Source organism: Sceloporus occidentalis, unplaced genomic scaffold (assembly GCF_023333645.1).
Source record: "Sceloporus occidentalis isolate IW3139 unplaced genomic scaffold, rSceOcc1.0.p SCAF_1, whole genome shotgun sequence".
Taxonomy (NCBI): domain Eukaryota; kingdom Metazoa; phylum Chordata; class Lepidosauria; order Squamata; family Phrynosomatidae; genus Sceloporus; species Sceloporus occidentalis.
The window spans coordinates 219253625-219279419 of record NW_028316981.1 but is presented as its reverse complement, the minus strand read 5'-3'; the positions used below and the strand labels follow the sequence as shown (position 1 = coordinate 219279419).

At 40.3% G+C, this 25795-nt stretch overlaps 1 protein-coding gene across 3 annotated transcripts in view; it reads left to right on the top strand.

Annotated features, from left to right (window-relative positions):
* LOC149323476 (WD repeat-containing protein 3-like) overlaps nucleotides 1-25297 on the top strand; it is a 108719-nt gene extending 83422 nt beyond the window's left edge. Inside the window, exons 29-31 of one of the 3 annotated variants that reach the window (XR_016275165.1) lie at nucleotides 16492-16585; nucleotides 18151-18396; nucleotides 25274-25297. The gene's annotated coding sequence lies outside the window, so the exon portion shown is untranslated. Of the gene's footprint in view, nucleotides 1-2048; nucleotides 2074-16491; nucleotides 16586-18150; nucleotides 18582-25273 lie in introns of those variants that run through there. The other 2 variants (XR_016275159.1, XR_016275171.1) reach the window with 2 other exon arrangements.
* Nucleotides 25298-25795: the final 498 nt, after the last annotated feature.

The following is a 25795-nucleotide window of genomic DNA, read 5'->3' as shown; positions in this document are numbered from 1 at the left end:
AGCAATCCCCAATGTCTTTGTTGTTCACAGCTGTCTTATGTAGACTGACTGACTGTAGTTGTGACTCCTCGATTTTGGACTAGCTTTGGTTTGACAGCTTTGTTTACTCCTTGATGGCTTCTGGTGTCTTTAATGCTGATTTATTATAACTACTCCTGGACTGACTGACAACCACCCTTTTGTTTCACCCTCCACCACACACTAGGCCTGAACTTGTCCCAAAACAGAGATCATTGGCGTTGGCACACTTGCCTCATCTGGGCAAGGCACCTTGACCATGGTCTGCTATATGGACTTTCAGGAGCAAAGCAAAGTCTAGCTTGTGACCTTTACCTTCAAAGAGAGTGCCCACCTTGTCCCATTCTGGACAGATTGAAATGCTGTATTGGAAAAGTGACATGCACTACCTTGTATGTTCAGTTTTTTTGGTTAATCTTTTCTATTTAAGCTTCAGTTTGTTAAATCTCATCCATCTTATTACTGATTAAGGCATCAATATCTTCTCTAAAATCTGATGGATAGACAGAATTGTGTGCCACCTGAAAAATGATGTTCAGTGTACCTCAGATCCCCTTATCCACGCTATAATTGTATAGTCTGGATACACTCACACTGTTGTCCTTTTGTGCACACAGAGACTGGGATTTCAGTCTACTTCTTTCAAAGTTCTTTCATTGACTTCTGTAGCGAACTTTAATTCTCAGTGTGGACCATATACAACCAATCCTATTCATTTACTCCAAAACCCTGTTTATTTCAGTGGAATCAACTCTTTGGGTGAGTAGTCTTATATTTCAATCCTAACTTCTTCAGATATATATGGTCAGTTGCAATCTGCTTTTAAGCAAGTGTGTATTGCATTTCTAACACCTAAAACCTATTCAAAGATATAGCTATGTTAGTCTCTTAGTCACAGAACATCTGAGGAAGTAGATTGAAGTCTACGAAAGCTCATGCTGCCAACATCTTTCTTTTTGTTAGCCTCAAAGGTGCTACAAGACCTAAAATGTATTGTGACTGAGAGGTCTATTTCACCAACAATTAGATCCAGAATTTAAAACTGAAACCATGAGGCTGACACAATCAAAATGTCTAAAATGTAAGCCCATATCCCTAGCTATCTGGCAGATAGCTATGTTGTCATAGAATCCATGCAACATCAGGTAATAGAAGTGAAAAAGGCAAAGGAAACAAGAAGTAGTTTTTTATCAATACATTTATTTTTCTTTTATTATCTCTTATTTTTATTTATGCTGGTTTATCTTTATTAGTTTTAATATTTTGACTATGATGCTTTTTGAAAATTGATCTGCATGTGCCAATTCACCTAACCAGTGACTCCTGCCCAGTGCCCAGGGGAAGGCGAAAAACCTCCAGGATCTCCGGCCAATATGCCCTGGAGGAAAATTCCTTCCCGACCCCAAAAGTGGCAGTCAGCACTAGCCTGGGCATGCCATGAGCAAGAGCCATGCGCAAGCGCACCACCCATGCTCCCTCTTCCCCCACCAGTTCTTGTGCTGTGCTCCTTGCTGGCTCCTGTGAAGAAAAACATTGTGAGAAGACACATGGAAGTGAGGATGTATAGCCTTCTTTGTGCAGCTCTGAAATCAAATGATGCTTTGGTGAACAGCTCTGAACATTGACTCCGGAAAGTTCACCTTCCTATTAAATTAGCAGAGAAATCACATATACGTTCTTTAAAAAGGTTCAGCAGTATTTTGGGTACATAGGATTTTGAATCGGCATCAACATCAAGAAAACTTTTCCTGTCTTTTCTTCCTTAAGGACTCACCTCCATGATGGGAATGTTCATTTATGATGCTTTACACTCCATTTTAAAGAAATATGTTGTGCATCTTAAATTACTCGAAACTTGTTTTTGGAGCTGACTGCTTTTTCAACCATATTCATCCTTTACAGAAGATTTCTTTATCTTTCATTAACTAATCCCTGCAAATAAAAATGGTCTTGTCAAATTCTATATACTTCTGTTTATTGCAGATGAAAATTTACCTTAAAGATCTCTCTCTCTCTCTCTCTCTCTTCAGAAAACAGAGGGATTCCACTTCTTAGCCTGAAAAATACTTTCAGATCAACAAAGACGTTATTTACAAAATGAGGACATAACCCTTAAACCATAAAATGTTTCCCGGTTCTTAGTTGCAAGATGCTGTCAAGTGAGGAAAAACAGGAACCTGTTAGAGACCTACCTTTTAGGGACTTACCAAAATGTTGGAGATGTTCATTGGAAATGCTTCTCACTTTTCCTTTCTTGAAGGAAAATGAGTTCTATACCGTGTGTTGGATAATTTCCTATTAAATGTGGAGAGAAGTCATAACTATGCTTTTAAAAATGGTTAACCACTATTTTCGGTACATAGGATTTTGAACCTGCCCATCATCAGGGAATATGAACCAGAAATCTTTTCCCTTTTCCCTCTCTTCCTACGGACTTACCTTTATGATGGGCAGATCCATTTACAATGCTTAACGCTCCATTTTTGAAGAAATATGTTGTGCATCTTATATTTACTCCATACCTTTTATTAAACGTTGATTACTTTCTTAATCATGTTTATGCTTCACAGTAGATTGCTTTATCCCTTTTAAACTAAAGTAATCCCTGCAAGTAAAAATGGTCTTGTCAATATGTGCATTCTTCTGTTTATTGCAACTGAAAATTTACCTTAAAGATGTATTGTTCTTTCTTCAGAGAACAGAAGGATTCCATTTCTTCTTAACCTGAAAACTTTCTTTCAAATCTACAAAGAGCTCATTTATAAAAAAAGATGGTGTCACCCTTTAACTGTAATAAGTATTTCCCCGTTCTTAGCTTTAAGCGACTGTCAAGTGAAGGAAAACCAGGAATCTGTTCTCTTCCTAATAAAGGAACCTACCTTTTAGCGACTTACCAAAATGAAGATGTTTTTTGGTAACACTTTTCACTTTTCCATTCTTGAAGGAAGATGAGCTCTTTACCTTGTGACACATATTTTGGTGCACGTCTTGAACTTCCATCCTTTTCCTACTCAAATGTTATTTAGAGAGCCAGGCAAAACAGAGCACATAGAACTAGAAATACTGCAATGTGCACCACTTCTGCTGGATTGTTGTGTTTAAGTCTCTCCAAAGCATAAAACCATTTGTTCAAGAGCTACGTCTTTTAAATCTCACCTCACTGCTTTGCTATAATATTGTGCATTTTAAATGAAAAACAGCTTTTTTCAACTGATACTCTTTAAATCATTTGGCTTCTGTTCTTCAGCCTATGTTAATGTATGTTCCATTGAACTTCCCTGTTGCAATTCTTCCAAGATTAGATAAATAACAATGAAAAATATAAAGACTGTCTCTGTGTAGCTGAGATCTTTAAATATTAAACAATAAAAGTTCTCATACCTGCCTTTTTCTCACCTATGCCCTGTTGTAGTTATTGCAGCTCACAAATTTAGCTTCACTTCCATAGAGTTTGCTTTTGGAGGTCAATAGTTACTTACTCCGTTCCTCTCCTGGTTGAGCTGTGAATATTTGCTATATCCATGGCTGGAGAGATGTACAAAAGCAGCATTTATTGTGTGTCTTATATACAAGAACGTAAACCCGTTCCTGTTTATTAAATGAAGATCATCTATGCCTGGTGATAGCATTTTAGATAAGGCATTGACTATGACTTTTTAAAAACAGAAACAATTACCTTCTCAGAGCGAAAGACGTCACTTAAATTATCAAAACCATTTCAGCCAGCAGCCAGAAAAAGTGACCATGTACCTGTTTTCCTTAGCAATGGATACATCATAAAGACCTTCTTCTAAGTTTCTGAAGTTCGTCTATAATGTTTCTTATTCTCCTCTTTTGGAACGCTCTTTAAAAAGTTTAACCAGTATTTTGGATACATAGGATTTTGAACCTGCCGATCATCAACGAAAATTAATCAGGAATCTGTTTCCTTTTCCCTTCCTTCCTACAGACTCACCTCCATGATGGGAATATTCACTTATGGTGCTTTGCAAACCGTTTTTGAAGAAATATGTTGTGTATCTTACGCTATTCCAGATTATTTATTAGGAGCCGATTGCTTTCTTAATCAGGTTTATACTTTGCAGTAGATTTCTTTATCCTTTTTAAACTAAGATAATCCCTGCAAGCAAAAATGATCTGGTCAAATTCTGTGTTCTTCTAAGATTATTGCAGATGAAAATTTACCTTAAAGATGTATCTTTCTCTCTCTCTTCATAGAACAGAAGGATTCCACTTCTTCTTAACCTGAAAATTTCCTTTCAGATCCACAAAGAGGTCATTTATAAAAAGATGGTGTAATGCTTTAACTGTTATAAATATTTCCCAGAGCCAGGCACCAAGTGAAACTGTCAAATGAAGGAAAATAAGAGCCTGTTCTCTTCCCAATAAAGGGACCTACCTCTCATAGACTTACCAAAATATTGGAGACACTCCTTGGAATTGCTGTTCACATTTCTCTTTTTGAGGGAAGGTCTGTTTTATACCTCTTTTCAGATACTTTGGCGCCTATTTGTGCTTTTCTTAACATTGACAGGAACTTTCATCTCTCTCCTAGTTAAATGTTATTTGGAGAGCCAGGCAAAACAGAGTATATAGGACTACAAATACTAGAATGTCTACTACATCTGCTGGATTGTTATGTTTAAATCTTTTCAGAGTATATAACTTTTTGTTCTAGAACTATGTCTCTTAAATCTCACCTGACTTCCTTGATATAGCGTTGTGTATTTTAAAGGAGCAGAACTTCTTTCCTCATCCAATTTATTCTTCATGTCGTTTAGCTTCTGCCCTTCCGCCAATGTTAATATACGATCCGCTGATCTTTCTTTTGTTTCAGTTCTCCTAATAGTAGATAAATAACATATGAAATGTGGAGAGTGTACCAGTGTAGCTGAGGTCTTTATATTTTGCATTTGTTTTTTAAAACAAGAATAATTCTCACGTTTGCCTCCTTCTTACATACATATTATTGTAGTTATTCCAGTGCACAAATTTAGCTTCAGTTTCATCTAGTTTGACTTTTAGAGTTGGTAAGTACTTACTCAGTTCCTCTCCTGGAGGAGATGCAAATCTGTGCTTTAAAGAGGCCTGGAGAGGCTTACAAAAGCTGCATTTATCTTGTCTGTTCTGCTCAAGACTGTAATCTCTTTCCTGCTTAGGTGTTTATTAAATGGAGATCAGTTATGCCAGGTGATAACTTCTTTAGAGAATGGACACAGAAAATTACCTTTCAGAATACAAGAGCTCACAAAAAATATCAAAACAATTTCAACAGCCAGAAGAGGTGACTATGAATCTGTTTTCCTTAGCAATGGACACATCATAAAGATCTTCCAGGTTTCTGAATGCAAAGGGATACTGCAGTACCTTTGAGATTAACTGAAAGATAGAAGTCGGTACCATGAATATTCATAGAGTTGAGCCTACCTTTTCAGACGCAGGTTTGTGAAGTTAATCTCTGGTTGTTGCTCATTCTCCTCTTTTTGGAACAGTCTTCTGTTCGGTTCCTTGCCTTGCTCTGGGCTTTTTGATACTCATAGGCGTTGCTTAAACTCATTTATTAACTTGGGTCCCTGTTGAACTTGCAAAGTCACAAAGGTTATCTTAAACTGTTTAACCACTGTAGATATTTTCAGGCCTTGGGACGCTGAACAGTTCCACTTTATTTCTTTCTACAGAACCTACGTCCAAGAACTCACTTCCGCCTTATATTAACTTATGATATTTTAAGCACTCTTGTGAAAAATAAATATGTCTTACACTTCCAACATTGCACTGGACTTTTTGTTCTGCGTTTCTTGCTTAATTAAGTTGAAGCTGTCGTTCTCTTTATACTTTTTTAAGCCATGGCATTTCCTGAATCATCAAAGAAAACAAGCCAGAGATCTATTCCCTTTCCCCTTCCTTTGTAAAGACTCACTTCCATGATGGGAACATTCATTTATGATGCTTGATGCTCCAGTTTTGAAGAAATATGTTGGAAATCTTATATTACTCCAGACTTTTTCTTAGGAGCTGATTGCTTTCTTAATTATGCTTCTGTTTTACAGTAGATTTCTTTTTCCTTTTTAAACTGAAGTAATCCCTGCAAGTTAAAAGGGTCTTGTCAAATTCTGGGTTCTTCTGAGCTTATTGCATATGAAAATTTACCTGAAAGATGTATCTTTCTCTCTCTCTTCAGAGAACAAGAGGTTTCCACTTCCTTTCAGATCTACAAAGAGGTCATTTATAAAAAGATGGCATAACCCTTTAACCATAATAAATATTTCGCAGTGCTTCGTTCCAAGAGACTATTAAATGAGGAAAAACTGGAATCTGTTCTCTTCCCAATAAAAGGACCTTCATTTTAGGGACTTACCAAAATGTTGGAGATGTTCATTTTTCCATTCCATTCTATACCTCATGTCATAAACTTTGGTGCAGAAACCTGAACTAGTGAAAGGTTAGTTAAAGAACCAGGCAAAACAAAGCACATAGAACTACAAATACTACATTGTGTATTCCAGTCTTTCCAGAGTATGTAACTTTTTGTTCTAGAACTGTGTTTCTTATTTCTCACCTGATCTCCTTACTGTAGTATTGTGTATTTTAAAAGGAGCACAACTTCTTTCCTCATTCAATCTATTCTTCATATTATTTAGCTTCTGTCCTTCAACCAATGTTAATATATGATCACTAGCCTTTCTTCTAATATTAGACAAATAACATGAAATGCGAGAGCATCCCAGTGTAGCTGAGGTCTTTAAATCTTGTATATATGTTTTAAACAGTAAAGGTTCTCATACTTGCCTCCTTCTCACCTACACATTGTTGTAGTCAATGCTGTGCATGAATTTTGCTTTCATTTCATATAGATTGACTTTTCCAGTCAATAGTTTCTTAATCAATTCCTCTTCTGGATAAACTGGGCTTTAAATAGGCCTGAAGAGATTGAACAAAAGTAGCATTTATTTTGTGTGTTATACACAAGTTTGTAAACCCTTTTCTGCTTCGGTGTTTATTAAATGGAGAGCAGCCACGTCAGGAGATACTGATAAAATCTTTAGGGAAGGAAAAGACAATGAATGTTTTTTTAAAAACCAGAGAAGATTACCTTTCAGAGGGAAAGGACACAGGAATTATCCAAATAAATCAGCAGACAGACAGAAGGAGTGATTGCGTATCTGTTTTCCTGAGCAATGGACACATCACAAAGATCTTCTTCCAGGCTTCTGAAGTTCATCTGTGATGCTTTCCATTCTTCACATGTAGGTTCCTTGCCTTGCACAGAGCTTTTTGATATAAATACATTTCTTAATCTCATTTTAGGTTCCTGTTAAATTTGCAATGTCACAAAAATTATCTTCAAAATGTTGAACCAATGTAGATATTTTCAGGCCTTGAGATATTGAACAGTTCAGAATTCCACTTTCTTTCTCTCTATAGAACCTGCTTCTAAGTACTTACTTCCACCTCATATTAACATGATATTTTAAATGCTTTTTTTTTTTTGGGGGGGGGGGAGCCTTATACATCTTAGACTGCACTGGACTTTTTGTTCTGAGATTATCGCTTAAATAAATTGAAGTTGTGAAAAGCCATGGCATTTCCTGCAAAGAAACATTGTCATGCTATCATCATTTCATTCTTCTATATTGATGACAGTTAAAAACATACCTCAATTTGGAAGGTGTTACTGCTCCATCTTATAAAACAGAAGTGTTTGCAGTTCTTTTTAAATCTGAAAATTTCCTTTTAAATCTGCAGAGAGGTCATTTAGAAAACGGTGAAATAAAATGTTCCACTTTCTTTCTTTCTACAGAACCGACTTCTAAGGACTCACCTCCACCTCATATTAACCTAAGATGCTTTTAAACACTCTTCTTGAAAAAATACTTCTCACGTTGCACCGGATATTTTGTTCTAAGATTAATGCTTAAACTGGAAGCTGTGAATCTGAAAAGAAACATTGCTATGCTCTCACCATCTCAGTCTTTTATTACGATGATATTTGAAAACATACCTTAAGTAACCTGGAAGGTGTTACTGCTCCTCCTTATAAAACAGATCTATTGCAGTTCTTTTTAAATTCCTTTCAAATTTGAAAATTTCCTTTTAAATCTGCAGAGAGGTCATTTAGAAAATGCTGAAATAAAATGTTAACCATGGAAAATACTTCCCCATAATTAGGTTGAAGAAGCTATTAAGAAAAGGGTTAACAAGCACCAATACTCTGGTTTTTTTTCCAGGACCTCCTCTGTAGGGACTTACCAGAAACTTGATATTCACTGGAAATGCTCTTTCCTTCTTTTCTTTACTGTGCTTTATATCATATCTTTTAAGACCATGGGAAATCTCATCGTTTTTCTAGACAAAGGTTATTTGGAGAGCCAGGCGATCTAAAAGATAGAGTTTGGCAACTCACCTCAGCTGTTGGACCCCTTTGCTCCCATCTCCTTGGGAATCTACAACTGTTCATTCTAGAACTGAACTGCCAGCCTTGCCTTTTGTTCTGCGAAACAATCTGAATAATCTGAGAAGGATTATTCCACATTGATTGCATCATTTTGCCTCCATCTTCTGAGTAGTGGAGGCACATTAAAGAACATCACTTTCTAAGCTTTGGCTATTCGTACATCTCAATATCCTTGATTTGAGACAAATAAAAGAAATATATAGAAAGTTCACTTGGCTACGTGAAGTTTTGAAGTTCGGATGGGGAAATGGTTGGTTGGTTTGGGTTGCATGTCTCTCCCCCTCCCCTTTTTTTGTGTGTATCTAAAACATATGTACACAGTATCTTCTCTTCTGTTATTTTGTGCTGAATCCCCTCCTCCTTTAACAGAAAAGGGCCCACAAGAAATGCCAAGTGTCTCCCATGAAAGCTCCCTTCCTCCTTCCCCTTGCTTTCTACTAAGCTTGATGCATCACTGAAAGCTTTATGAATGCGCCTCAGCAGAAACATCACCAATTTCATCACAATCACAATGTGCAAATGGCAAAGTGTGGGGGATAGGGAGACAAAGTGGAAGTTATTTGTTTTATTTTATTTTATTTAATATCCCACCTTTTCCTAATATGGGACTCAAATGGTTTGAAATATATTAAACCAAAACAGCTAAAACAATACACAGGTTGAGTTTACCGTATCTGGAATTCTTAAATATTCCAAAAACCAAAACCTTTTCATGTATGGCTAAGATAGTGGCATTTTTGTTTTCTAATGGTTCAGTGTAAACAAACTTTGTTCCATACACAAATTTATTTGTAATACTGTATCAGAGGACCTCTAGGCTACGTCTATAGGATGTATATGAAACATAAATCAATTTATAGTTTTTTGTGGGTTTTTCGGGCTTTGTGGTATGTTCTAGAAGACTTTGTGAAGATGCCAACCACAGATACTGGCGAAACGTCAGGAAGAAACTCTTCTACAACGTGGCCACATAGCCTGAAACACCCATAAAAAACTATGGATGCTGGCCAGGAAAGCCTTCAACTTGACATAAATCGATTTTATGTGTAGACTTGGATCACATCTCCAAGATATCTCTTTATATACATATATGCGAATACAGGTATTTCAGAATCCAACGAAATCTGAAATCCAGAACACCCCTGGTCCAAAGCATTCAGGATAAGGGAGACACAACCTGTACAGTACAAAAGTTTAAAAACTGTTAAACAATGAATCAAATTAAACCATTAAATGATTTTTTAAAAATCAACGTATTTAAAAATATATAGCACACTCATTGACTATTCCTCTGTCCCAACCAGTTAAAAGCTGAAGGCCTGTTTAAATAAAAAGGGTTGCTCTGGCAGCAGAAAGAGAGCAGAGAGAGGGCAAAGGAGGAGCCCTTGGAAGGGAGCTCCATAGCTTAGGAGCAGCCATCAAGAAAGCTCTTTGCTGACCAACCATGGAATAATGAGATCAGATACAGCATTTGTGGTTAAACAAGGGCCATCTTTATTGATTTAAAACCTCATTAAATGTTTGAGACCTGGGGTCTGATAAATGAAAGGAGGAAGAACCTGGCACAGGTTTAGCTGGGGCCACAGCTGTCAACCTGTGAGACCTCCCCAGCCACCCTTGGTTGAAACACCAGACCCCAAGGGCAATCCAAAGAGACCGGTTGCCATCTCGGACAATAATTTTTGGAAGGCCAACCCTGGGGGCTCCTTCCCAAGCCCCACAACTTTATAAGAGAGAGTAAGGCATGTTACAGACCGCCCAGAAGGGGCAGTCTCGCGCCGCTGCTGGTTGCTGCGTCCGGGAACCGCAGCACTCAAACCGCGCGGTTCCCGGACACAGCAAAGAAGAAGCACTGAAATGGCGCTTCTTCCATCCCAGATGAGACGCCGCGAGGTGCTACTCACGCACTAGCAGCGTCACATCCGGTGCGCAACGTGCGGATGCTATGCACCCAGCATGTAAAGATGGCAGCGCCCGTGTTTATAGGGCACCGCCATCTTTATGCCCTCATCACATGCTGGGGTGAGGCCGGTGTGTACGCTAGGTCCTCGGCCAACCCCTAGCATGTGACGGGGGCACCGGAAGAGCCCGTCTGTAACAGGCCTTAGTGCACAGATCAGCCCCAAGGACAGACTCTTTTCCCAACTCAATGGTCTTATCTGGAGACAGTTCACAACATTTGGAGAGCCAAATGATTTCTGCCCCTGGGCTATAGTAATAGCCCCAAGAACTGGGTAACAGCTGAGCAGAGAAAGAGGAGAAGAAAAAGTATTTGCAACTACAGGAGAACAACAACTGGTTTAATGTTTCATTATACTCTTGTGTTAATTCCATAAACTTTATGGTGTAACATCATATAACTCAATGACAGCAGCAATCCTTTACATGAGGAGATAAGAAAGAAAATTGATGATGAAGATGATGATGAAGAGGTTTCCAGATTCACTTCCTGCAATTGCTCAGAGCTGGGAGGGATCTAAGAGACCTGCTGCCAGTTATCTTAGGCCCCATTCCCACTGGCCCAGTTAACGTGGGTGGAACTGGGTAGATCTGGATGCCCCTCCCCTGAATCTCTCCATTAATGAGTGCCGACTACGATTGAGGGGCATTTTATCCCGAATGCCTTATCGGGTTTAACTTGAGGGCGCCTGCTATCAATCAAGCAATCGTCATAGGTGACATTTGCAGGGGCATTGGAAGTGTGCTTCCCCCATCCTTTTTTTTTAAAGAGCCATGCACAAAATGCCTCAAAGTATGCACATTTTGTCAATTTAAAATCTCGTGTGTGTGTGTGTGTGTGCGCGCGCGCATTTGGGTCAGTGCAGGGTATGATCTGCCCTTGGCTCCATTTTCAACCCCAAAATGCAAGTTAATGCATCCTGTATCCCCCACTCCTTGCCACTCCAGAATGCCTCTTACACATGTAATAATATAATAATAATAGATTCCTCACCTTGGAAATGCCAGAATAGGATGCGATTGCCTTGCATTCTTTTTTGCTTTTAAAAGCAATTCAGGGCTGCCCCTGAAGAGACAGTAGCAAAAGCATGTATCGTTTTGTCAGTTGCCTAATTGACAAGAGCAACAAATGTAACATTCACATTTTTGGATTGATTCGCAAAGGAAAAAAAGGCTAGCCCATTTGCAACATTTCCCCTTTTCTGGAAGCCAGCAAATGAAAGGGAAAGGGAACAAGCTGCCAGCCATGTTCTATCTATCTATATAACAAAACAAAACATGCGCATATTTTGTCAAAATTAATTTTTTTTAAAAAAAAGGGAGGAAAGTGCCTGATGGGAGCTCCATTCGTGCCCTGCCTTTGACCTGACCTGACCTGACCCCTTTCCTCCTGCTTACACTTTGCCATTGCCTTCCACTGAGGCTGAGAGAGAGTGACCTGTCAGTTCCAACTGACCCATGGAATCAATTGGGAATAAAAGGGAAATGCAGCGCAGGCATTCTGACTGTAGCATCCACATATAACACTAACAACAACAACAACAACAACAACAATAATAATGGCTCTTAAGTTCCAGGAGCAAGAGGAAAGCAAGCACCCAAAAAATCATGCGCATAAATTGTCAAAAGAGGCTGCTTCTACTGCATCCATTTCCCTACATCCCCCAGCTTGGCCCCACAGCCCTATTTCCCTGGGCAATCCTCCTCCTCCTCCTCCTTCCTTCCTTCCTTCCTTCTGACCCTCACCTCCCTCTGCCCTGGCTCCTTCATCCTCCTCCTCCTGCTCCATTATAGGATGCCCTCCATGGCTCCCTTCTTCCCATGGCTCCCTCCTCCTCCTCCTCCTCCCCCTCCTCCATCACTTTCTCCTTCCCCCCCCCCCACAAGCCCTTTGCAGCCCAGTCACCCTGATTTCCCCTTTGGCCTCCTGTCACCCTTTGCATCCAGATTCCCCTTTTTCCTTGGGCTCTTTCCTCCTCTCCCTCCCCTCCGATGAGAGGAGCGAATGCTCTAACCAATGGAATCAATTGGGAATAAAAGGGAAACGCAGCGCAGGCATTCTGACTGTAGCATCCTCATATAACACTAATACAGTGGAACCTCGCCATACGCAAGGGATCCGTTCCGGATCTCGTCGCGTATGGTGATTTCCACCTATGCTCGAGCCCCATTGTAAACAATGGGGCTCGTGCACGGCGGCGCGGAGATGCGCCGGGTGCAATGGGCACGCACGCCCATTCAACTGAATCGGACGCGCCACCCCTTCCGCCCCACGTGCGCGCCGCGGCTTGAGTGCGTATGCTCAAGGCCGCTTATGGTGCGCCCGCCTATGGCGAGGTTCCACTGTAATAATGATAATAATAATAATAATAATAATAATAATAATAATAATAATAATTCAGGAGCAAGAGGAAATAAAGCACAAGCAAGCACACAGACATGTCACCCAAAAAATCATGCGCATAAATTGTCAAAAATAAAAGCCTGATGTTACAGCCTGATTTCCCTACAGATCTCCTCCGGCTTGGCCCCACAGCCTAATTTCCCATTAGAGAAAGTGTGACTTCATAAACACTACTTGAAAAAAATGCTTAGGTTGACTATTCACTCCTGTAACCTGAATTCCTTTCGGCCTTCTCTATATCTTTCCCCATTCTGCATAATCTGATGCTTATAGTGAGACAGAGGGGGGGGGGGGCAGAGGGAGTGCAGGGGACACTGAACCCACATGACTGCCAGTATCACAACTGCCCTGGCAGTGAGGGCATCTCATTTTGTACCCAGAGACTAGTGTGATTGGAAGATCATTGACAGATATCCTTGTCAATTAAAAGAGATGCCCTCACTGTGTATCAGGAAAACAGCAGCTATGGGTCAGAGGCATCATTGTGTGATAAGTATCATGAAAGCCACTTTTTTGCCTGGCTGTACTCATGATTTCAAAGCCCCATGTAATAATCTTGTTGGTCTCCAACAATCAAACCAGATGTGTGTGTGTGTGTGTATGGCACTCAGAGTACTACATGGGGGAGCATACTACAATTTTCTCCTCTCCCACCTCAACTCATGACTCATCCTGTTTTAAGCTGGTTTCTGTCATGCAAGCCTGATAGTGAAGTAAGTGAGCAAGGAGAAAGGATTTAAAGATGGGAAGCGCATCAGGATCAGGTGGTGAGCCTCTTCTTCCACAAAGGTGTTAAGTCCCTTTTTGTTGCTAATACTATACTAAAATGGTGCACTCGTGACGTTGCAAGGCAAGGGGGACGTGCGGACGCTAAGCATCCGGCACATAAAAATGGCAGCGCCCGTGTGTATAGGGCGCCACCATTTTTACGCCCCTGTCACGTGCTAGGGGTGAGGCCAGTATGGATGCTAGGTCCTCGGCCAACCCCTAGTACGTGACGGGGGCGGCGCAAAGGCCCGTGCAGAACGGGCCATTGTTATTATAATGGGTGCTGAAACATTCCTGGCCCAACCAAGAAAGGTATGACCTAGGGCCCTGAAACTTACATGCTATTCCACATATAGTATATACATGACTATAAGTTGATCTCATGTATAAGCCAAGAACATGTTTTGGGGCCAGAATGATGGAGTTTGGGGCACTTGGCACATCATTTCTCATGTTTCTTTGACCCTCCCCCCCAACTCTGATGTCTGGTTAAGGCTGCTCCCTTGGTACCGAGGGATGGCACTGTTTCTGGCTATATACGGTCGTCGCTGCGTATGTGGAGAAACAGAATAGTTCCCAGTCAGAAAGGCCGTCAGGAAAGGCTGCATTATGTCACCCTATCTGTTCAAACTGTATGCTGAAAATAACACAGACACAGAAGAAGGAGAAGCGAAGGTTGGAGGCAGGAATATCAACGTTAAGATTTTCCATATCTTGGATCAGTCATTGATCAGAATGGGGGTATTGTAGTCAAGAAATCAGAAGAAGACTATGATTGGGAAGGCCAGCTATGAGAGAACTGGACAAGATCTTAAAGTGCGAAGGTATAAAGCTGAATACAAAGTTAGGATCATCCAAGCCATTTTATTTCCCGTCACCATGTATGGATGTTAGAGCTGAACAGTGAATAAAGCTGATAGAAAGAAAATCAACTCATTAGAGATGTGTTACTGGAGAAGAGTGGTGAGGCTACTGTGGGTAGTCAAAGTCTCCCTGGAAGCCAAAATGACTAAATTAAGACTTTTGTACTTTAGACAACATTCGTAGGGATGCGGTGGCTTAGTATTATATGACGCCAGTTCTGATGATTGGAAGATCAGAAGGTTGGCAGTTTGAGGCCCAGGTGCTGCATGATGGGGTGAGCTCCTGTCACTAGTCCTAGCTTTTGCCAACCTAACAGTGCAAAAGCATGCAAATGCAAGTAGATAGTTACCACTTCAGTGGGAATATAACAGCATTCATTGCAGTCATGCTGGCCACATGACCACCAGCACAGTCCTCTGACAACACTGGCTCTTTAGCTTAGTAATGGATATGAACACCGTCCCCTACAGTCAGTTATGCCTAGACATTCATCACAAGGGACTACCTTTATCTTTGGCTACTTCAGACACATCATGAGAAAGCAGGGTTCACTAGAAGAGACAATAATGCTCGGAAAGGTGGGCAGTAGAAAGAGGGGAAGACAGACACAGATTGGACAGACACAACCAATGAAGCTATGGCCCTGAGCCTGCAGGACCTGAGAAGAGAGGTTGAGGACAGCGGGGCTTGGTTGTGTCTCATTCACTGGATTGCCATGAGTCAAACTCAATCTGAAAGCAGTTAAAAACAGTAACATTTCTTTCTCGTTTTACTTTTTGGGCTAGTGACGATAATTAGAGAAATGGTTTGAAATATCTTCAGAATTTGGTTAATAAGGAAATTGATCTTTGCTGCAATCTGTGTGGGCAGATTGTATTGTGGAATGTGTAACTTTCACCAGGCAATGCTGATTTTTACACTTCACAAGAATCATCTCCTGAGCTTAATATAATTTAATAAATTTAACACAAATGTCAAATTTCATTTCTGTCAATTAATTTGTATCTAGTGCAAATATTAGGGATGCTAATATCCTTAGTTCAGTTGGTTTCCAGAGCAAAGACATTTGCTCATCCTCAATATGACAGTAATTCGTACTGTTGGCCATCCATTTTTGTAGGGGATCTTTTCTGGACCTCCCTGCAAAAACAGAGGCTCACACATATTCAAGCTCCATAGGCTTGAATAATTTCTTAAAACTAGTCTTTCTGACTTATACCCACTGGAAGAGTTCCAGAGAGGAATATCTGCCTGTTATTTCAAATCCTTTTGCATAGCATAGAAATTTTGTTGAGGTCTATCTGCACTTCTCTAGATAAGATGGTGTTGAACTTAAAACTCCAGTCCATTTCAGAATTTAGCTCATCAGTTGTAAGCATACTTCCATCACCCTTCTCCTTTCTCTCATCCTTTAGTCTATTTTAGGACTCTTAAGTCAAGGACTAACTGAATGGAACCCAGGTGATCACTCTTTTATAGGCCATGCTAACCAGCATGTGTACCAAGTTTAAAAACAGGCACCTCTTTCTGTACAACATTTAACAGTATTGTTATGTGGCTCAGTTGATTGTCCGTTGCCTCCCTCCTGCCACCCAGTTTCCATTGCTTTTTCTATTTTAATAACAACAACAACAACAATCATAAATTTATTTGTATCTCACCCAATCAACGAGGAATCCTGGTGACTAACAACAATGGAAGTACAATAAAAATACAGTAAAAAACAAACTAATCCCTCCCAGCTCTCCAGCCATATAAAGCAGGCAATAACAATAAGCAATATCAATACAGTGGCAATCAATAGGAAAACATATTTTGTCTTTTCTGTCTTCTTTGACTCTCCCACTGGGCTTGAATAAACTAAGGGCACACACTTGCCTTATGAGACTGGTTTACCTCTTGACATGTTTTCAAATCTTTTATTCCTGCAATCAGAAAGCCATTAAGAAAATACAGCCAGCATTTTAATATACTTCACAATTTGAACCCTGCAATTTCCTTTTTGTCCATTCCCCCATCTCAGGATACACTTTGGGCAGATCACAAGCAACCAGCTGCTTGTTAAGGTGATGGAGAACCTGAAGAAAACCACCAAATCTCAAGTCAGTGAAGTGAGGGTAAGTGTGCATCTGTGAGGTGTTGCTTAGTGTAAAGAGTACACAGTTTGGGTGCCAGTCCAGTTCTCCCTAACTCCACAGCATCTTCCTTACTCTTATAGAGGGGGCAAGGAGCAGTGCAAGGTGGGTTAATAAGTAAATTCTGATTATCTTAGACAGTGGCTGCATTAGTGTATTGAAGACTACATTCAGCTGTGTTAGCTATAATACATTATGTGACAAGCTGCATTACAGGTTCAAAACATACAGTGGTGAGAGGTTTGTCACTAAAAATGAATTCATAACAACTGAAACAGTGAGAAGCATGGAAACTCAATATTGATACAGAGGCATCATATTCTACTTTAGAATATGTTCCCATCATCATCCATTCTTCCCTCTCTTCCAACTGCCAGCAAAATGGAGTAGGATTGGACAATTTACATCACAGTTGTGAACCATCATTTAGCAAGTTAAAGCCAGGATAGAGTTCTCTGACTGTGAAGGTTGTTATGGGACGATCTCTATTGTGCAGTAATACACATCTAACCGATATATAAATTAGTACTTTTAAGAGAATGATCATGGAAATCTTACCTCAGCTGTCTCAGATTCCCATCTGTGCCTTCCCCTAAAGCTGAGAGAGTGTGACTTGCCCAAGTGGGTTTCATGGTCCAGCTGGGATTTGAGCTCTAATCTCCAGAGTCACACGCTCAAACCACTATGCTACGTTGGCACCTGGTGACACCCAACGTAGGAATGCCACTGAGTTTGGGCACTCAGTCTCTAAAAGATTCACCGTCCTAGGACATTAGCTTGAGATTTTTACACAGGGCAGTTGAAAGAATAGAGAGGGCCCTGCAATTTGTAGCAGATGTGAGACATGACTGCAGTTTGTAACAGATGTGAGGCATTTATAGCTAGGAACATTACTGCTACAAAAGGCTCCTTCATTGGGAGGCTGATAAAAAATTTAGTTCAGATTTAACGTATATGTCTTTCAAACTACTTTTTGCAGAGAGACCCTAGAAAAGGTGTTACTGCAGAGTAGGGCTAAGAAGCAAATTATGCCTACAGTTCAGAAAAAAACCCTGAAAAGGAAGCAATGTAGAAATAACTATTGTCGTTAAAGGGGAGTTATGAAAGACAAGATTATAGTAGGTTTGGAATACCACAGTAGAACAGATCAGACTTTCAGCACAGGAGCAGATTAAAAGAGAGGTGAGCCAGGCCAGTAGAGACCCTGTGTTTGAGGCCTCTGCTCAGATCATCGAATTTACAGCCTGTGGCCTCCGATCATCAGTTGGAATTGGGGGAGGAGGGGAGAAGTTGCTCAGAATTCAACAAGTGATGTTAAAATGTCTTGAATAGGCCTTCAGAATAACAAATGCCACTTTTGCTTTTGTTTATTTTTGTGCCACATAAAATATTCTTTGTCTTCAGACACTGTATCTTAGATACATCAATTGATAGCCATGGCAGTGAAATAATTCACAGGTTGTAACATAACTAAATGTGGAAAAATCAAAAGGGAGCAGGTACACTGCACTTTTCCTGTTTCCTTCTTATATATTTTCCATCTACAGGATACGCTGGGATTTAATATGGTTGGTCTCCAAGTCCTAAAGAGGGAAATAGAGGCAAAAGATGAAGTGACTTTTTTTGCTGATGCCACTGCCCAATTTGAAGAGAGAAAGAGAAAAAGAAAGAAGAAACAGAAGATGATTCTTGCGATGGTTTAACTGGGACAGACTGTGGGTGGGATTTGTTGCTTGAAGGAGGAGGCTGGGCTGCTCTCTCCAGTATGCTGAGATGGTGGATGTAGGATGGAGGTAAGCAGGTATGTGGGAAAATCTGTTGAGTTGAACTGGATTTTCACTCGGCTGTTTTCATGTCAAAATGAAAGGAGTGGAGGGGTTCAGGACTTACCTGCAGCGAAAAAAAGGTCCCTGCCGAGGAACTGTATAGACAGTGGGCATTCACATCATCATTTTCATGCCACAAAACACTGTGATAGACATATTTGCCATTTGCTTATTAATGAAGGCAGTGCTTTTCTTCTACCAGATAGACCTGTAAGTGAATTCTTTCACAGAATTAAACATTTGCCTCAGCAATAGTGTTAAACATTGTGGCACTCTGACAGACATATTTGTAATTTGAGCCTGATGCTTATTTCTAGACCTTTTGAAATGTTAAAATGATGGAAGTGGCTTAGTACCTCATCCGAAATGCTTTGGCTCATTTTCTTTGAGGTTACCTGAATTAAAAGTGACAGAATAATTATTTGTTGTTGTTGTTATTTAGATTCTTTTAGCTCAGAGACGCAAGCTTTAGTAAAACAGAAAGCTTTATTCCAGAAACTAAAGGTTGTTCACAGCATGGTATTATTGACAAAACTGAAGCGTTTTCAGTTGCAGAGTACAATAAAAGCACACAGCAATTCAAACTTTTGCATCTTTGCACCCTATTTGCCTTAAAATCAAAACAATCTTGTTTCCCCGTTTTTCTTCTTTGCATGAAGCGTTCCCATTGACTTGACTTTTACAGTTCAAAGCTCATTATTTTCCCCTCACATCTGCTCATTAGCCAGCCTCAACAAATAATGCTCCTTCTAAACAGCATCACCATTGTAGTAACACAACCCATTATCTAGCAATATAAAGTATATACACATTAGACCGGCAAACATGGTAGGAGCTATGATCCTGACAGCTGCCTGGTCATCATTGAGTTGGGGCAAGCTTGGTGAATGAGAGACCTTACCTAGCTTCTTCATAGCTGCTCTTCTAAGTCTTAGTCTTATGATTTGACAGCAGTCTGCATTTCAGTTAATGACTGAGCCAAGATATAGAAAATCTTTTAACTATTTCTATGTCTTTATTACCCACTTTAAAGTTATATAAATCCTCCATGACCAGTAATTTTGTACGGTGGACCCTTGTTATACGCTGGGGTTTGGTTCCAAGATCCCCCGTGTATAACAAAATCCGTGTATGCTCAAGTCCCATTAAATATAATGACATAGCAAAATGGTGTCCCTAATAAAAAATGGAACATCAAGGTAAATTTATACTTTTTTGGAACATTTTCAAACCGTGTATGCTTGAATCCGTGTATAAAAATCCGTGTATAAGAAGGGCCGACTGTATTCTTAAAGTTTAGTTGTAACATAGCCTTTGCATGTTCTTCCTTAAATTTCCTTAATATTTGTTCTATATCTTTGCTGTATTCTGCAAGTAATATGCATTATATACATATCTTAAATTGTTGATGTTCTTTCCCCCAGTTCTTCCTTTGAGTCTAATTCTATTTTCTGTATTATCTACATAAAATTAAACATTCTTTAGTAGCTATGTTGGCCATGCAGCGAGATAAAACAAAATCCACAAAAGAGTGATACCTTTATGCACAAAATCTACAAAACTCTTCATGAAAGCTTTTGAAGCTCCAGTGACTTTATTAGGCAAAGGATGTTTTTAAAAAAAACATACAGAAGTAGGAAAGTGATGATGTATGCCTGTATTTTGTATCAGATGTTGTAGTTTCTTGGTATGGAGGGATCTCAGTGCAGGCCGAGGCTGATCCCTTCTTTTGCCAATTTGGGGACCCAAAGGGCAGTCAAATTTAAACTCCATTAGCAGCAGTAAAGTAACTCCTCTTGGGATCCAGGATGTCTCTGTGTTTTGTGAAGACCTAGACCTCATTTTGGGGCATTTCTGAAGACGTACAATTGGAAAAACATTTAGATGCTGTATAGGTAAAAGCTGAGAGCCAGTATGGTGTTGTGGTTTGAGGGTAGGACTAGGGCTCTGGAGATCATGGTTCAATTCTTCACTTGGTCATGGAAATCCATTGGGTGACCTTGGACAAGTCACACCCTCTCAGCCCCAAAAAACCCTGTGATAGTTTGCCTTAGGGCTGCTTTAAGTTGGAAATGGCTTGAAAACACACAACAGAGTTAAAACTCAGGCAATTATAGTCCCAATTAAAATGTTACCTTTGCTGGAAGTAGAAACCTCAAAGAGTTAAGTCCCAGTTCTTAGTTCCTTCTTGTTTAGGATTCCTCTTTTGCAGCAAAATCTGGTATCCTCAAATCAAGCAAACATATCCAGGGGTATGTGTGAGGGCCAAACAGCAAGATAAAATGCACAAAAGAGTGATAACTTTATTGTCCAACCAAAATGCACAAAACATTTTGAGCAAACTTTTGAAGCTCCACTGGCTTTTTTATACTAAATGATGGTTGGGAAATTAAATAGATAGGGTGATAAAATGCACCCATGCACTCATTGCCTTGCCAGTTGGAAACTATTATGTTTCTCCTTATTCTGCTCAAACAGTGATCTCTTGTTATGCATCAGGATTACCAGGTATTGTGACAAACCCATTTCTTTTAGAGTGAACTATAGGCGGGATACAGACCGCCGTGCGGGAGCTGCAGCAGCTCCCGCGCGGAGCAAAAAAGAAGCTCCATTTCGGAGCTTCTTTTTGCGGCGCCTTTATGACGCATTCGCAATGTCATAGGCGCCGCGACACGTCTGGACGCTATGCGTCCAGTACGTAAACATGGCGGCCCCCATGTGGAAGGGGCGCCGCCATGTTGTACGTATTCTATACATACTAGGGTTAGGGGGGTGCGGAAGCACCGCCCCTTCCTAACCCTAATACGTATAGAATACGTACTATATGGCGGTTTGTATCCCGCCATAGTTTCTTATGACCTACAAAATCAAATATCATATCTATCAAGCACAGGTTAATTTTCATCTGAAATTATTTGGTGCCTTCCATTATTAAATATATGTTTACAATATAAACCTAATGTCTCTTTTCTGAACCCAGCTTGGAGTTCTGGCATTTCGCATTTCATGGATTGTAAAAACTTGGTTGTAAAACTTGGACCCTCACTAGCGCTTGTTTCATTCATCTTGAGTTAAAAGGCTTGTGGAAGTGCTTTACTTCTGCACTGTACTAACAAGACTGCCATTATCTCTGTTCAGTAGCTGTTTGGCTGCCTGGCTCTGCAGCAAAAGCCTATTGAATGTGGAAGCATTCACATTGTTTCATGTCTCCCAGAAGCATGGAAAAGCTAAATCTAAGAAGACAGAGTGACAGTAGTGCTTAATCTATGAACAGTGAGAGAGCTGCAACAGTTGTGGTATGTTTGTGTTCTTGTGCGTATCTTCACCAAGTTGGTAGCCCTTCAGCATATTAAGGAGCAAGACGTTTTCCTGGACACAGTGGAGGAAGTTTCTGGGGAAGAGGTCAGTTCCCATACACAGCAGGTAGACAGCTGGAGGAATGTAACAAGTAGAGGTAGAGAACCCAGGGGTCATTCTGTGAAATTGCAGGTACAGAATCGATTTGAAGCCCTCTCCCTTATCAGAGATGATGAGGAAGGGCAGCAGGGATAATTCTCAGGGAAAGTGCAGGGAACCTTGGGAGTATTAGCACAGGGAATAGCTGCTGCTAAGCCTCAGAGGAGACACATGGTGGTGGTGGTGGACTCCTTGCTGAAGGGTGAAGAATCAGTGATTTCTGGATCTGACAAGATGTCTCAGGAGGTGTGTTGTCTACTGATCGTTACCCCTTCCTTTTGGTCTATGTGGGAACCAATGATACTGCAGGGCACAGCCTTCAGAAAATCATAAGGGATTATGAGGCTCTAGATAGGAAGCTGAAAGAAATGGATGCACAGGTTGCCATTTCATCTCTTCTCCCAGTTAAAGGGCATGGTTCAAGAAGGGAGAAGAAAATAGTGGACGTAAACAACTGGCTCCACAGATGGTGCCACTGAGAATGATTTGGATTTTTTTGGATCATGGGCTATGGTTTTGGGGGGAAGAATCATAGAATCATAGAGTTGGAAGAGACCACAAGGGCCATCCAGTCCAACCCCCTGCCAAGAGGCCTTCTGGCAAGGGAATGGTTGAACCTCATACGCTTTTTCCCTGTACAGAATGGGTAGGGATGTAAGTATTGGTTTAGAGAGCTAGTAGTAGAGCTTTTTCTGCTTGAGGAGAAAGACCAAAAAGTGCCCCCTCTCATTCCATAAACAAAAGTCAACTAGACTGGCCATTGAATCATTTCTTCTCAGTGGTGATTAGATAACATCTGCCACACTTGGAGTAAACAGACTAGTAAAATGGCTGTGCTCACTGTCTATACAGCTTTACTTCTGACACTTTTAGCTTCCCTCCAGACATCTGCCACATGAAACAACCTACCTGACAGTAGGCACAGCTACTTTTACTGTGTTTATATTATACCAATCTACTAGTATGAAGCCATTTCAAATGTCATGGCCCCATTTTTCAGCATCATGAGTTCCATAGTCTGGGGAGGTAGTTTGACATCTTTCCGAAAGTTCAAAGATGTCCTAACTCACACCTTGTACAATTCAGGTGGAAGAGGAGAAGGAAGAGGCAGCTTGCCAGGAATCCGCTACTCCTGATAGTGAAGGTCCCAAGAGCTGGGGCTGAGGTAGTAGGGGTCCCTGCTCCCCATCAGGAGGTTGCAGAGGCTGAGGATGCTGAAGACACACCACTACCCTTTGCTGAATAATGAACATTAAACACTGATCCCAGAAGCTGTAATGTAAGAGATGCTGATGATTTTAGTAGCTGGTGTTATTGAAGGAAATGCCCATAGTTCTTCCAGCAATCCCCAATGTCTTTGTTGTTCACAGCTGTCTTATGTAGACTGACTGACTGTAGTTGTGACTCCTCGATTTTGGACTAGCTTTGGTTTGACAGCTTTGTTTACTCCTTGATGGCTTCTGGTGTCTTTAATGCTGATTTATTATAACTACTCCTGGACTGACTGACAACCACCCTTTTGTTTCACCCTCCACCACACACTAGGCCTGAACTTGTCCCAAAACAGAGATCATTGGCGTTGGCACACTTGCCTCATCTGGGCAAGGCACCTTGACCATGGTCTGCTATATGGACTTTCAGGAGCAAAGCAAAGTCTAGCTTGTGACCTTTACCTTCAAAGAGAGTGCCCACCTTGTCCCATTCTGGACAGATTGAAATGCTGTATTGGAAAAGTGACATGCACTACCTTGTATGTTCAGTTTTTTTGGTTAATCTTTTCTATTTAAGCTTCAGTTTGTTAAATCTCATCCATCTTATTACTGATTAAGGCATCAATATCTTCTCTAAAATCTGATGGATAGACAGAATTGTGTGCCACCTGAAAAATGATGTTCAGTGTACCTCAGATCCCCTTATCCACGCTATAATTGTATAGTCTGGATACACTCACACTGTTGTCCTTTTGTGCACACAGAGACTGGGATTTCAGTCTACTTCTTTCAAAGTTCTTTCATTGACTTCTGTAGCGAACTTTAATTCTCAGTGTGGACCATATACAACCAATCCTATTCATTTACTCCAAAACCCTGTTTATTTCAGTGGAATCAACTCTTTGGGTGAGTAGTCTTATATTTCAATCCTAACTTCTTCAGATATATATGGTCAGTTGCAATCTGCTTTTAAGCAAGTGTGTATTGCATTTCTAACACCTAAAACCTATTCAAAGATATAGCTATGTTAGTCTCTTAGTCACAGAACATCTGAGGAAGTAGATTGAAGTCTACGAAAGCTCATGCTGCCAACATCTTTCTTTTTGTTAGCCTCAAAGGTGCTACAAGACCTAAAATGTATTGTGACTGAGAGGTCTATTTCACCAACAATTAGATCCAGAATTTAAAACTGAAACCATGAGGCTGACACAATCAAAATGTCTAAAATGTAAGCCCATATCCCTAGCTATCTGGCAGATAGCTATGTTGTCATAGAATCCATGCAACATCAGGTAATAGAAGTGAAAAAGGCAAAGGAAACAAGAAGTAGTTTTTTATCAATACATTTATTTTTCTTTTATTATCTCTTATTTTTATTTATGCTGGTTTATCTTTATTAGTTTTAATATTTTGACTATGATGCTTTTTGAAAATTGATCTGCATGTGCCAATTCACCTAACCAGTGACTCCTGCCCAGTGCCCAGGGGAAGGCGAAAAACCTCCAGGATCTCCGGCCAATATGCCCTGGAGGAAAATTCCTTCCCGACCCCAAAAGTGGCAGTCAGCACTAGCCTGGGCATGCCATGAGCAAGAGCCATGCGCAAGCGCACCACCCATGCTCCCTCTTCCCCCACCAGTTCTTGTGCTGTGCTCCTTGCTGGCTCCTGTGAAGAAAAACATTGTGAGAAGACACATGGAAGTGAGGATGTATAGCCTTCTTTGTGCAGCTCTGAAATCAAATGATGCTTTGGTGAACAGCTCTGAACATTGACTCCGGAAAGTTCACCTTCCTATTAAATTAGCAGAGAAATCACATATACGTTCTTTAAAAAGGTTCAGCAGTATTTTGGGTACATAGGATTTTGAATCGGCATCAACATCAAGAAAACTTTTCCTGTCTTTTCTTCCTTAAGGACTCACCTCCATGATGGGAATGTTCATTTATGATGCTTTACACTCCATTTTAAAGAAATATGTTGTGCATCTTAAATTACTCGAAACTTGTTTTTGGAGCTGACTGCTTTTTCAACCATATTCATCCTTTACAGAAGATTTCTTTATCTTTCATTAACTAATCCCTGCAAATAAAAATGGTCTTGTCAAATTCTATATACTTCTGTTTATTGCAGATGAAAATTTACCTTAAAGATCTCTCTCTCTCTCTCTCTCTCTTCAGAAAACAGAGGGATTCCACTTCTTAGCCTGAAAAATACTTTCAGATCAACAAAGACGTTATTTACAAAATGAGGACATAACCCTTAAACCATAAAATGTTTCCCGGTTCTTAGTTGCAAGATGCTGTCAAGTGAGGAAAAACAGGAACCTGTTAGAGACCTACCTTTTAGGGACTTACCAAAATGTTGGAGATGTTCATTGGAAATGCTTCTCACTTTTCCTTTCTTGAAGGAAAATGAGTTCTATACCGTGTGTTGGATAATTTCCTATTAAATGTGGAGAGAAGTCATAACTATGCTTTTAAAAATGGTTAACCACTATTTTCGGTACATAGGATTTTGAACCTGCCCATCATCAGGGAATATGAACCAGAAATCTTTTCCCTTTTCCCTCTCTTCCTACGGACTTACCTTTATGATGGGCAGATCCATTTACAATGCTTAACGCTCCATTTTTGAAGAAATATGTTGTGCATCTTATATTTACTCCATACCTTTTATTAAACGTTGATTACTTTCTTAAT